Source organism: Buteo buteo, chromosome 4, assembly GCF_964188355.1.
Source record: "Buteo buteo chromosome 4, bButBut1.hap1.1, whole genome shotgun sequence".
NCBI classification, from domain to species: domain Eukaryota; kingdom Metazoa; phylum Chordata; class Aves; order Accipitriformes; family Accipitridae; genus Buteo; species Buteo buteo.
The window spans coordinates 27,828,105-27,838,679 of NC_134174.1; positions in this window are offsets into that span (position 1 = coordinate 27,828,105).

The following is a 10,575-nucleotide window of genomic DNA, read 5'->3' on the forward strand; positions in this document are numbered from 1 at the left end:
TAGTGACTTAGAGTTGAATAACATCCTATGTGCACCCAGGACTCCATTTGTGTGGGTAAGATTGAGAGAGCAGGCCCTAAAAGCTGGCTCGTTTGTGGGGTTTTTTTGTTGTGTTTTTTTTTAGTATCTGTCGGTGCTTCATGGTCAATGTGACTTTGAAAATGGAAGCTAGGTTTTGCTATTCTCCACCATAACAGTCCTAAATTCCACTTCTGTATTCCCCATTGCAGAGTCATTAATGGTGGTGATGTGGCAGCAAGAATGAACATTGTCTGCCTTTCATAAAGATGTTGATCAAAACAGTCTGAACATACTATGATTAAAGAGTATTGAAACAAACTGTGAACCCTGCAAAATAATTTGATTCACATTTTATAACACAAGTTAAACCATAGTTCAGTTCATTTTAAAGCCAGGCCTAAAACGTTTTGTTTTTAAATCCCATCTCCTGCAATTCATTATAGGCAAAAGCCTTGGATGTCTAGCTGTCTGATCTGTGAGGTCAGGAACTGACAACTTTTCACTATGTATGAAATATGACTATAATTTAAGCAGCGTCTTAAACAAAACTGTTCTGTAGGTGCCTAGTTGTTCCCTTTGAAAATAAAAAAAATGCTTGAAATGCCTGATGTTCAGTTTGAAACTCCTACACATCTTTCAAGTTTTAAAATGTCCTAAACTTTTATTATTTTTAAAGTAATAAAACAGTTTAAAAATGTACTGTTGTTTATTAAAGCCACATAAACTGGCTCATTCTGAGTCTAATGAATGTTTGTAGATATGGTATGTTTTTATAAACAACCTAAGTTTTAGTGGTCTCATCTGCTGTGCAAACATTCTGTATAGTTGATGTTCAGTGGCAAAGTCTCTGAATGGGAGCGAGGACTTTAATTCAGGTGTCCAAATACAGAAGCTGCTTACCAGCCAGCTCTAGGCTCTTCCTCAGAGGTTTGACCTTGTATTGTGCGCATTTTTAGAACTCTTCAGCACATCAGCAGTTAGGCTAGCAAAGCTGTATTGGCAAAAAGTATACTGCCAAAAATGAAGTCTCTTATAAAACTCAAGAAAAAGTAGAAAACTCTAAAGGTGGTGTTTAGTTTTCTCAGTGGAAATAAATGTGTTTCAGTGATCAGAGCTCTTTTTCGTATGTTCCATTTACAGTTTTATTGACTGAGAGGATTTCTTTGCAACCATGCAGCCAATTCCTTATCCACCGAGTGGTCCATCTGTCAAACCCGTGTCTCTCCAATTTAGAGACAAGGAGGTCACGTGGGACAGTGTCAAATGCTTTGCACAAGTCCAGCTAGATGACATCAGTTCCTCTTCCCTTATCCACCAGTGATGTAACCCCGTCGTAAAAGGCCACCAAGTTTGTCAGGCAAGATTTGCCCTTAGTGGAGCCATGTTGGCTGTCAAGGATCACCTCCTTATTTTCCATACGCCTTAGCATAGGTTCCTGGAGGATCTGATCCATGATCTTGCCAGGCACAGAGGTGAGACTGACTGGCTTGTAGTTCCCTGGGTCTTCCTTTTTTTCCTTTTTAAAAATGGAGGTTATGTTTCCCCAACAATTTAAGACTTTTTTTTTTTTGTACTGATGTAGTTGTAGTCACTCGCTCTGCTGTGATTTATCAACCAGGTCATCCCAGATGGTTTTGTACTGATTAGTTAAGGATAACTTCTGTCTATGGGATTTGATGTGCATTCTTACTAGTATTTCAAAACAAAACAGTACAATCTTTCTGTTCTTGTGTAGGAAAAGTTCCCTGAAATGTGGTGTTTGGCAGGCTCAGTGTAATTCTAAATTTCCTACCCAATCGGCCCTGAATCTTTCTTTTTTTTCTTTTTAAGATACATGAGAATGTGTGACTGACAGCATAGGTCTGATGTGAGAGACATTTTTAAGTAAATGAGCTCTGCTCCTGAATTGTGTCCTTTGTTTTAATCTGGACCCAGCATTTACAGTTGAGAAGCTTCCTCCAGAATCCCTTTCAGGATAAAAATTTTTCAAATTGGGTGACTAAATCTAGGCTTGAATATCTGTACTTTTGTACTTGAGAAGCTGTCTGATTTTCTTGGAAGGTGTAGATTGCTCTGAAGTTGATATGAGCTGCAGTTCATAGAAAACTTGAAATATTCTGGTGAGATTGAGGGGACAAGGTTTAATTAGCATTGTAATATGTATAATTTTCACAGCCTGTTTTGGCTCTCCACCACCCTTTCTAAAGCTGAATAAGGCAGTCTTGCACTCGTTTGCTATCTATATTTACTTCAGTCTTTTACATTCTCTGCTTCACTGACTTTAAACAGTATCACTCTGCAAGCAGTGAAGGGAAAACTCAGATATGGAAAGACTCATTATGAAGGAGTGAAACAGAGAAGATACCTCTTTCAGGGATTATGTGGAGCTCTGAGCAGGGAGATGAAGGCAAACAGATCTCTGAACTGTTAGTAACATCAGCAACGACTACTCACAGTCACAAAAGTCAGAACCCAAGCTAGTAACTCTGCATTGCACTGAGCACCTCAAACACAGGAAACTTTTATTTGGGTCTCCCTAAGCTGGAGGGTTGCATGGCACAACGCGAGTGTGTGCTGGCCCTCGCCAGACCTTGTGCTGGGTGTCCTGCCGCGTTGTGCCAGTTAGCAGAAGAGAAGCCTGTTCTCAGCCTTGCTCTGCTGGGCCAAGGGATCTGCACTGGGGAACCGATGTTCAGGTGGATACTGTTTCCTGTGGCTCCTTTTTCTCCCTCATTTCTCTTTTTCTCTACAACAATGAAAAAATCCCTTCTTAATTAAATTTATATTGGTGCTATACCCTCTTCTTGCCTTGAATTTTTATCAGAGGTAGACAACATGCATAACTATCTTAAGATGTATCTTCACAAAGTACGTTGGCCCTAGCTCCTAGAAGATTTTCTGAGGAAGGTGGACTGTTTCTTAGTTCTGATCTGCTCAGCAATTCTCTGCCTGTTCAGCTGGCATGGGGAGGTACCTGTGCAAGTTGGAATAGCGGTGTTTTAGAGAGATTCTTCTCAGACATTAATTCTTTTAGACATTAGTCAGATACTTAACCTGACTAATAGTGGCCAAATATCTGCCCAGTAGAAAACCCAAAAACAGTTGGAAATGCAAATACTTGCTTCCAAGAGGAAGCTGCTGTCAAAAAACAAGGTGCATGTATAATTCAGTGGTAATAAGTTACAATGAGAGGATTTTTTTCTTTTTTTCTTTTCCTTTCCTTTCCTTCTTTTAAGGGAATTAATAGAATGAGAATTGGAATTTCACATGTGCTGTGGTGGGTAAGACCCTAAGATACAATTGCGTCCTCTTTTTCATTTTCACAGTGGATGTGTTGTGCTTTTCACTGACCTGATAGAGTGTGTCATTCCAACAGGGGAGATTGCTTTGGCTGTTCCTCTGTAACACTGAGTCTGAGTGGAATAGCCACGTTCCTTCTATTTGGTAGACAACCTCTGTTAACGTGGTACTTGGTTCTTCATGAAATACTTGAAATCTCTACAGCTACAGTATTTAATTTGCCCTCTCATCATCTTCTTGGTATATATATGTCATGAAGTAATATTTCTGCTGTTTTTAGGAAGGCTAGGCAATTCACATGTCTTCTGTGTGTCAAGCTTTTTAACAGAAAACTTAGCCAAAATTTCACTTGGTAGAAAAAGAAACTGGTTACAAAAGAAAACTGATTGAAAATGGGATTACCAGAGAGATGAGTTATTTAAAAACTTGTGGATCTTCCTGCATTCTACTGCGTATGTTTATCTGTGGACAGCTTAAGGGTTTGAAAATATAAAGAAAACTAAAGGAAAAATGGCACGTAGCTGAGGAATGAAGAGATTCTTGCCTTGTGAATGAGGAATGAGCTCAAGAGGGAGCAGAGGTATCCTATGGATACTGCTGCCGCTGGACATGAGAAGCTTTTACTTTTATGTTTCTAAAAAATACTGTTTACAGAGAAATATTTGGGAATATTGTATAAAAAGCAAATTTGAGAGCTCGGTAGGTTTGTGAGTGTGTTGCTACCTTCCCCTGCTAAATTACATTTTCTCAGAATGATCTAGAAAACATTGATTAAAATACATTAATATTATGATGCTCACTCTGTCAGATTTATCTTTCTGTTAGATGTCTGAGCTGGCCTTGGGAACAATACAACTGGTTCCTGCTCTCATACCCTCCAGGTTACTGTTTATAATTATCTACAACTCTGTTGGTATTCCATTAAGCAGGGGACCTACAAGAACTGTGATAAAAGCCTATGGCTATGCAATTTTGAAGAGCTTTGTTACATTTGTTCCTTTACAGTAGCAAGAGTTGGTCGTTCTAGCTATGGAGTGCTGCCTTCAGTTTAGTCTTTGGTTGTGGGCTGTGTTTGAGGGGTTTGGTTTGTTCACAAAATAATGTGTAAATTTCACAAAGCGTACATGTTAATGTGGGAGAGAGCAGACTGCCAGCCTGGGAAGTGTAAGAGCGACTCAAATGCTGGCAGCAGATACTTCTTTCTGCTACTCTCCTAATGAGCCACTGCTCCCTTCAGAGTGGTTCAGCCCTAAATGCGGGATGGGAGCAGAGTCTCCTCACTTCAAGGAGTGAGTCAAGTGATGCTTGCAAGGAGGGCTATGTTTGGTATTGTTTGGTTTTGTTTGGGTTTTTTTTCTAAATTAAAACCAAACAAAACAAACCAACAAAACAAAGCTCCATCTGTTTCCAGTTTTCAGTAATAATTTATGTTGGATTAAGAAAATATTCACCATTAATTCAAAATTATAAATGTGGCTACACTTTAATTAAACAAACATACTTAAATGTATACATACACGAAAGTTTTTGAAATTTTTATCTTGATACTTTATCCAGTTACTGCTACATCAGATAATTTACTCTTCATCTAGTTCAGTAGATGTGACACTTTACATCTATTTGCAGGAAGATTTAACTCGAAGTACAGATTTATAATTATTTGTAATCATACTTAAATTCAAATACTCCCCTCATTGTATTTAGTTGAACGTATAATAATCTGTAATTTCAAGGAAATACAGGATTTCAGCAAGATGAAAATAGATGTATTGCTGTACTTTCAGTTGTAAATGGGAGTACTGCAATGCTGTGGGTTTTTTCTTGCTAGTGTTTTAGGTGGTAGACCAGATAGATGCTTTGACAGACTGACATTGCATTAATATTTCAGTTTTATTACCAGTTTACATTGTATATTTTTTTGTACAATGCTGTGTTTTGATCTGAATCTCTGCTTGTATTGTCTACTGTAAAATAGGAGTTAAGGGTGTATCAGGAGTTTTCAGTCACTTGCTAGCTTATGGGCTAGAGCTGGTAGTGTTTTACCTAAGGCACCATGGCTTTCTTTTTATCTCCTTGCTAGGGTGACACTGTTAATCTTGTCATTCCTATTGGCCTCCCTGCCAGCTTCTCTAGTTCTTTGTCTCTATGGAGTACGGTATCTCTTAGGATGCTGGTAGGTGTACCTGCCTGATTTGGAAGAGATTCAAAATTAAGGTTTGGGGTTGGCTTTCCTCCCCACCACCCTTTTTTCCTTCCCACTATAGCATTCCCCTGCCTCTTCTGTGGGCATGCTGGAAGTCCTCACACTGCCCAGTCTATGGAGGTAGACTGTAGCAGACTGCAAAGTAGTAAACTAGAAAAACATAACAGTGTGATCTTGGAGAATTCAGATCATCTGGAACAGTAAGGTGGATTAAAAAGATGCGGAAGTAAAATTGTTTCTGTTATGTCTTTATAGTGTGGTCTTTTGCATTTTAATCCCTGGTTGCTATCTCTGAGGAAGTAGTGCAAACGCGTGTAGTCTCCAAGAAAAAGGCGACTGTCTCCTTCCCTCCCCTGTGTTCCTTGCCACATGTCCCTGCTCCTTCCCTTGTCTTAGTGCTCATGTTCCTTTTCCCATGCAGTAAATTGATTTATTGAGGAACTAATGCTTTGAAGAAGGGGAAAAAAGCACTTTCAGTGGGATTAGTTCCTGGACAATATAGTCATGTGAAAGCAAAAAGAGTCTGTAGGTATGTTAAGAAATTTAACAGTTGCACCATCAGATTCTTGAAATAATTAGATTTGCCTGTCTCCCATGCAGCTACATATGAGAAGCTGCCTCCTTGCCCTTCCCAAATGCTGTCACCAGTCTGTGCTGTGATTCCTAACCAGCAGAAGGAACAGTTATAACTTTGCTTGGGCAGCCTGTGAGGTCGTGTTTCTTATGCATTGGGTTTTGAGTTTGGTTTGGTTTGTTTGGTTTTTTTTTAATCCTAAATCATAATTTTTATCATTACTGAATAAATGTTTGTAGTTGGAAGTGTGGTTGGGCTAAGAAAATATTTCATGTAGAAGGGTTTGCTGTACATAATTTAAAGATCTATCCTACTATAGAAGTAAATCTAATACTGCTGGTTACCAGTGGACTACAGAATAGAAGGATTGACATTTCTTACTGGTCATGTGGAGTAAGTGCATGGTGTTTATGCAGATCAGGCTTGCCAAGGAGTAATTATAGTGATTGGGCAGTAATTGAACTGCAAGCCCATATTCCGCTTTAGTGTTCCACATACTTTATGGGGAGCAAATTGTCTTGCTGAAGACTGAGTCCGAAAAGTGATGGCTGCTGCAGTCTGAGATGTGACTTCAAAGTAGGTGCAGACTATGATTCAAAATAGTGTTCTGCGAACATGGGATTATTATTCATTGTGTTTTCTTATTTTGAACTCAATGGGGGAATGTCAAGCATCTATGAATATAAACATGGAAAAGTTCCATAACATCTGCTACTAATTTCTGCCAGATGAAAGTGGTAATTATGATGAATATTTTTGTTGATGATGCTGATACATTGGCCTAAATAAATTCACTTGCAGACTGTGAATATCTAATTGAAAATACATGACTGTTTCACCAAACTGTTGACTTAGTGCTTGCTTAAATTTTTAACTGTTTTAATTTGCTGGAGAGTTTATGGTTTACTATTTTAGAGAAAAAAAAATTGCCATGAAATTGGGCATTGTTGATACATTAAATGAAGAGAATGGTTAGACATTACCTAATCATGCAGTTAAATCTTTAGGATTGGGTAATATTGCTCAACTATTTTTGAGCGATACGATAACCTTGTTAAAAACCATGTGTCTTTCAATGAAAACAGACTTCACTGAGGCTTTGACCATGTCTGATGTTGCCATTGCAAATACCCGCTATTCTCAGTGCTCTTCTTCCGTCTTGCTGTTTTCCCGCACTGTTGTGGAGTGCTCATGATATCTAAGGAAGAGCAAGGACAGTGACCGAGTGGCAGGAGGGCTTTTTAGCCATTGAATGCTGGGTGATGGTTTTTTGTCAGACAAAGGAGTCCTCTGGAGAGGCTAGCAGTGTGCACAGAATACATTTATTTTCTAGATTCTTAAGAATCCACCACAATTGCTATTTCATAGGATGCCTAGGTTAAGAGACTAAAACATTTAAAGCTATGTATGGCAAAAGGGCAGTTCATCTTAGTGTCAAACACACATACTTCTTCTGTCCTCATTTTTTTAGATATGGGTTATTTTTCATAAAGTGTTTCTGGCATTGAGTTCTCTCCTGTTTGTGCCTCTTGGTGGTCCCAGTGAGGATCTGGTTTTGGAAGCTGACAGTGAGATGGGCAAGACTTGTCTGGTCTTTGGTATGACACTGTATTCATAGAGGGTTTGTACTGGTTCTCTTCTGCCAGGTTACCTAACTAAGGGATCTGATAGCTGTGCAGAAACTGGCTTGCAATAAGCTTCAGCAGCTATGTGAGGCAGCTCAGTCCCTAACTAGACTGATTTGGGCAAATCAATTCTGCATGCTTTGGTAGTGAAAGTTTGTGAGGCAACTGATACCGTAGTTCACTCTCAACTGCCAGACTGCTAATAGGCCAAAATGATAATAGGCTTTAAGAGAGTCAATTTTCCAAATTTTTCTGGGGCCACCTGCAGGCACTCAGATGGTAGCCAGAAGCAGAACAGAAATATATCAGCAGCAAGAGGTGCTTTTCAGTTTCTGTGAACTTGGGCCAATTGGAAACACAAGTTCCTGAACAGGAGTTCTTGATAATCTGATAATGATTTGCCTGTTAGGATAAGCAGAGCTCTTGTTCTCCCCAGATAGCATGATTTTCAAAGTGTTTGTATACACTAATCCATTTTTATTTCAACAGCTCAACCTTCCATTGTCACGGCTTATTGGACCCTGATGTTGAAGTTGACGGTAGGAGGTTTTTGCGTTGACGCTGACAGACATACTTGTGGAAACACGGTAATGTGTTCGTTAGGTATAGAGTGCCTTTGCTTGCAAACTGAAGATGTCCAAAGCCATCTACTTGTCTCTATCATTGCTCTGCCCTGCATAGCAGCATGAGGAAAGGGTGAAAATATTCTCTGTTAGTCACCATGGGAAGCTGGTGGTTTACAGTGGGAGGTGCAGTTGTCATCAGACAGTCCAAATCCAAGAGAGCAAGCAAGCAAATGGATGTTGTGTGTTTTATGTATATTAATCTTGCTTTATTAGCTGTATGAGGAAAGGTGTGGCTGTGTTCTCTGTTATGATACATATATTTACTAACACTTCAACATCATAAGAATTTTGAACTCGTGAGTACCTGAAATTTTTAGAAAAGAAGTGCAAAACTCTGGGAGGAAGTAAATGACGTGGGTCCAGTTTCACTGGTGACGACTTTCAGAATTGGTCTCTGGTTTTTATCATGGTGGCAACAGGGTACGGACCAGCTGCCTGTTTCATGTTTTAGCCTAGTTCTGGATTCTGTCCAATATCCAAGTTATTTAATGGCTTCCAGCAATAACTGTGGTATAACACAAAGGTGCCCAAGTTGGAACTGTTTGAAATCTCTCTGCAGCAACATGAAGCACAGCATGAGCTGACTTGCCAAAAGTGTCATACTCCGTGACATAAGCATCTCTTCTGGCAGAACATGTCCAGGTATTGATGATGCTAGGGGTGTAGTCAGCTGCTTGGAAGAGCAGCCCTCTTTTGGCTCCAGATGTGTGAAAGAGGAGCTGAGGAAGGAAAAGAGATTTCCTTCTTATGCAGCAGGCTGAAAAGACACTCCTGGTGTTTGGAGGAGCCAATGTCAGGGTCTCAATGTTATGGCTTAGGTAAGGTGAGGGCTTTTCAACCATAATATGTAGAGGCTGAGTTGGTCAGGAACAACTGGAAAGAAGAGATATATTATGTGAGATTCCTGTTGGAGAGAGAGAATGTATTTACAGAAAGCCTTGTGATAATCATTAGATAAGGGACAGTGATACAAGAGTGTGTGTATTTGTTTCAGTTTAAAAAAAAAAAAAAAAAATTGAACAAAACCAGCATGGAAATCCAGTAGTAGTGCATCTTTAGCCTGGATATCAAAGGCAATTTAGGTATCACAGGGATATTTGCTTTTGTTTTAATAGCATGTGAAAGAAGAAATTTTAAGAAATGTCTCATAACAGACAGAGCAATCTGAGTCTCACTGTCTTTGTGCGACTACCCATCAAGCCTGGAATACCATTCCAGAACCATAAATGTAAATTGGCTCCTGTTTTGATAGCATATCTGAGGATACTGCTATAGATTTACCTGTGACAATGCCTGTGATATTTGTATTGCAGTGGTGTATCTGAGCATGTGAATATTTTGAAGCAGATGTATGAATTTGCACAGCAACCTGATTAGTCTTGAATATGTTTATTTAATAAAAAAATAACACAGCAATATTGCCCCTTTCTGTAGGGGGCAATTGTAATGTTAATAACAGGTACTTCCACACAGTACTAATAAAAATGTACATTTTCAGAAGAAAATTAATTAATTGTATCAGAAGAACAAGAGTGCGACGTGAAGAAATATTTTGCTCTCTAGTGAACACTAGTATTAGAATTTTCATGAAGCGGCTTGTATACAGCGAAGCTGGTAGGGGCATTTTGTTTCACTTGGAGAATTATTCACATGGTGTGCTTAGAGAAGGTAGGCAAGAAAAGAGAAAGGCAAACAAGCCAGAACCTTGGTATAACACTTTGTGTAATGGCTCCCTCATTATATTTTTCAAATGGATGTTAAGCTGGACTCAGTATAAAACCTCCCATATGGAGCCTTCTGTATGTAGAACTGATCTGGTCTAAAGTAAAGACTTGCTTGGTTTTGGTGGTTTTTTTTTTTTATACCCCAAATAATTGGCAGTTTGAGAGAGGTTTTTTTTGACAGAGCTTTGAATAAAATGTCAATGCATTTTCACTTGTTTGAAATGTCATGCATTTTACTTTCCAATTTTCCCATGTTATCTAGAGGCAATTCCTTGGATGATCTTGTATCTTTATTAAAATGTATGAAATAGTTGTTTACACTGAGGACTAGAAGTGTTTCATATTTCATCTAGGCTAGTTTGCAAATGTAAACAGAAACATTGCAGCTTGCTTTTTTCATATTTCATTGTTTTCTTGTTGTGACATCTCTTATTTTGAAAATCAAGTAAAATACTTTTATGAAAATATCCATGAGTTCCTACTGCTAGCTATAAGATAAGTA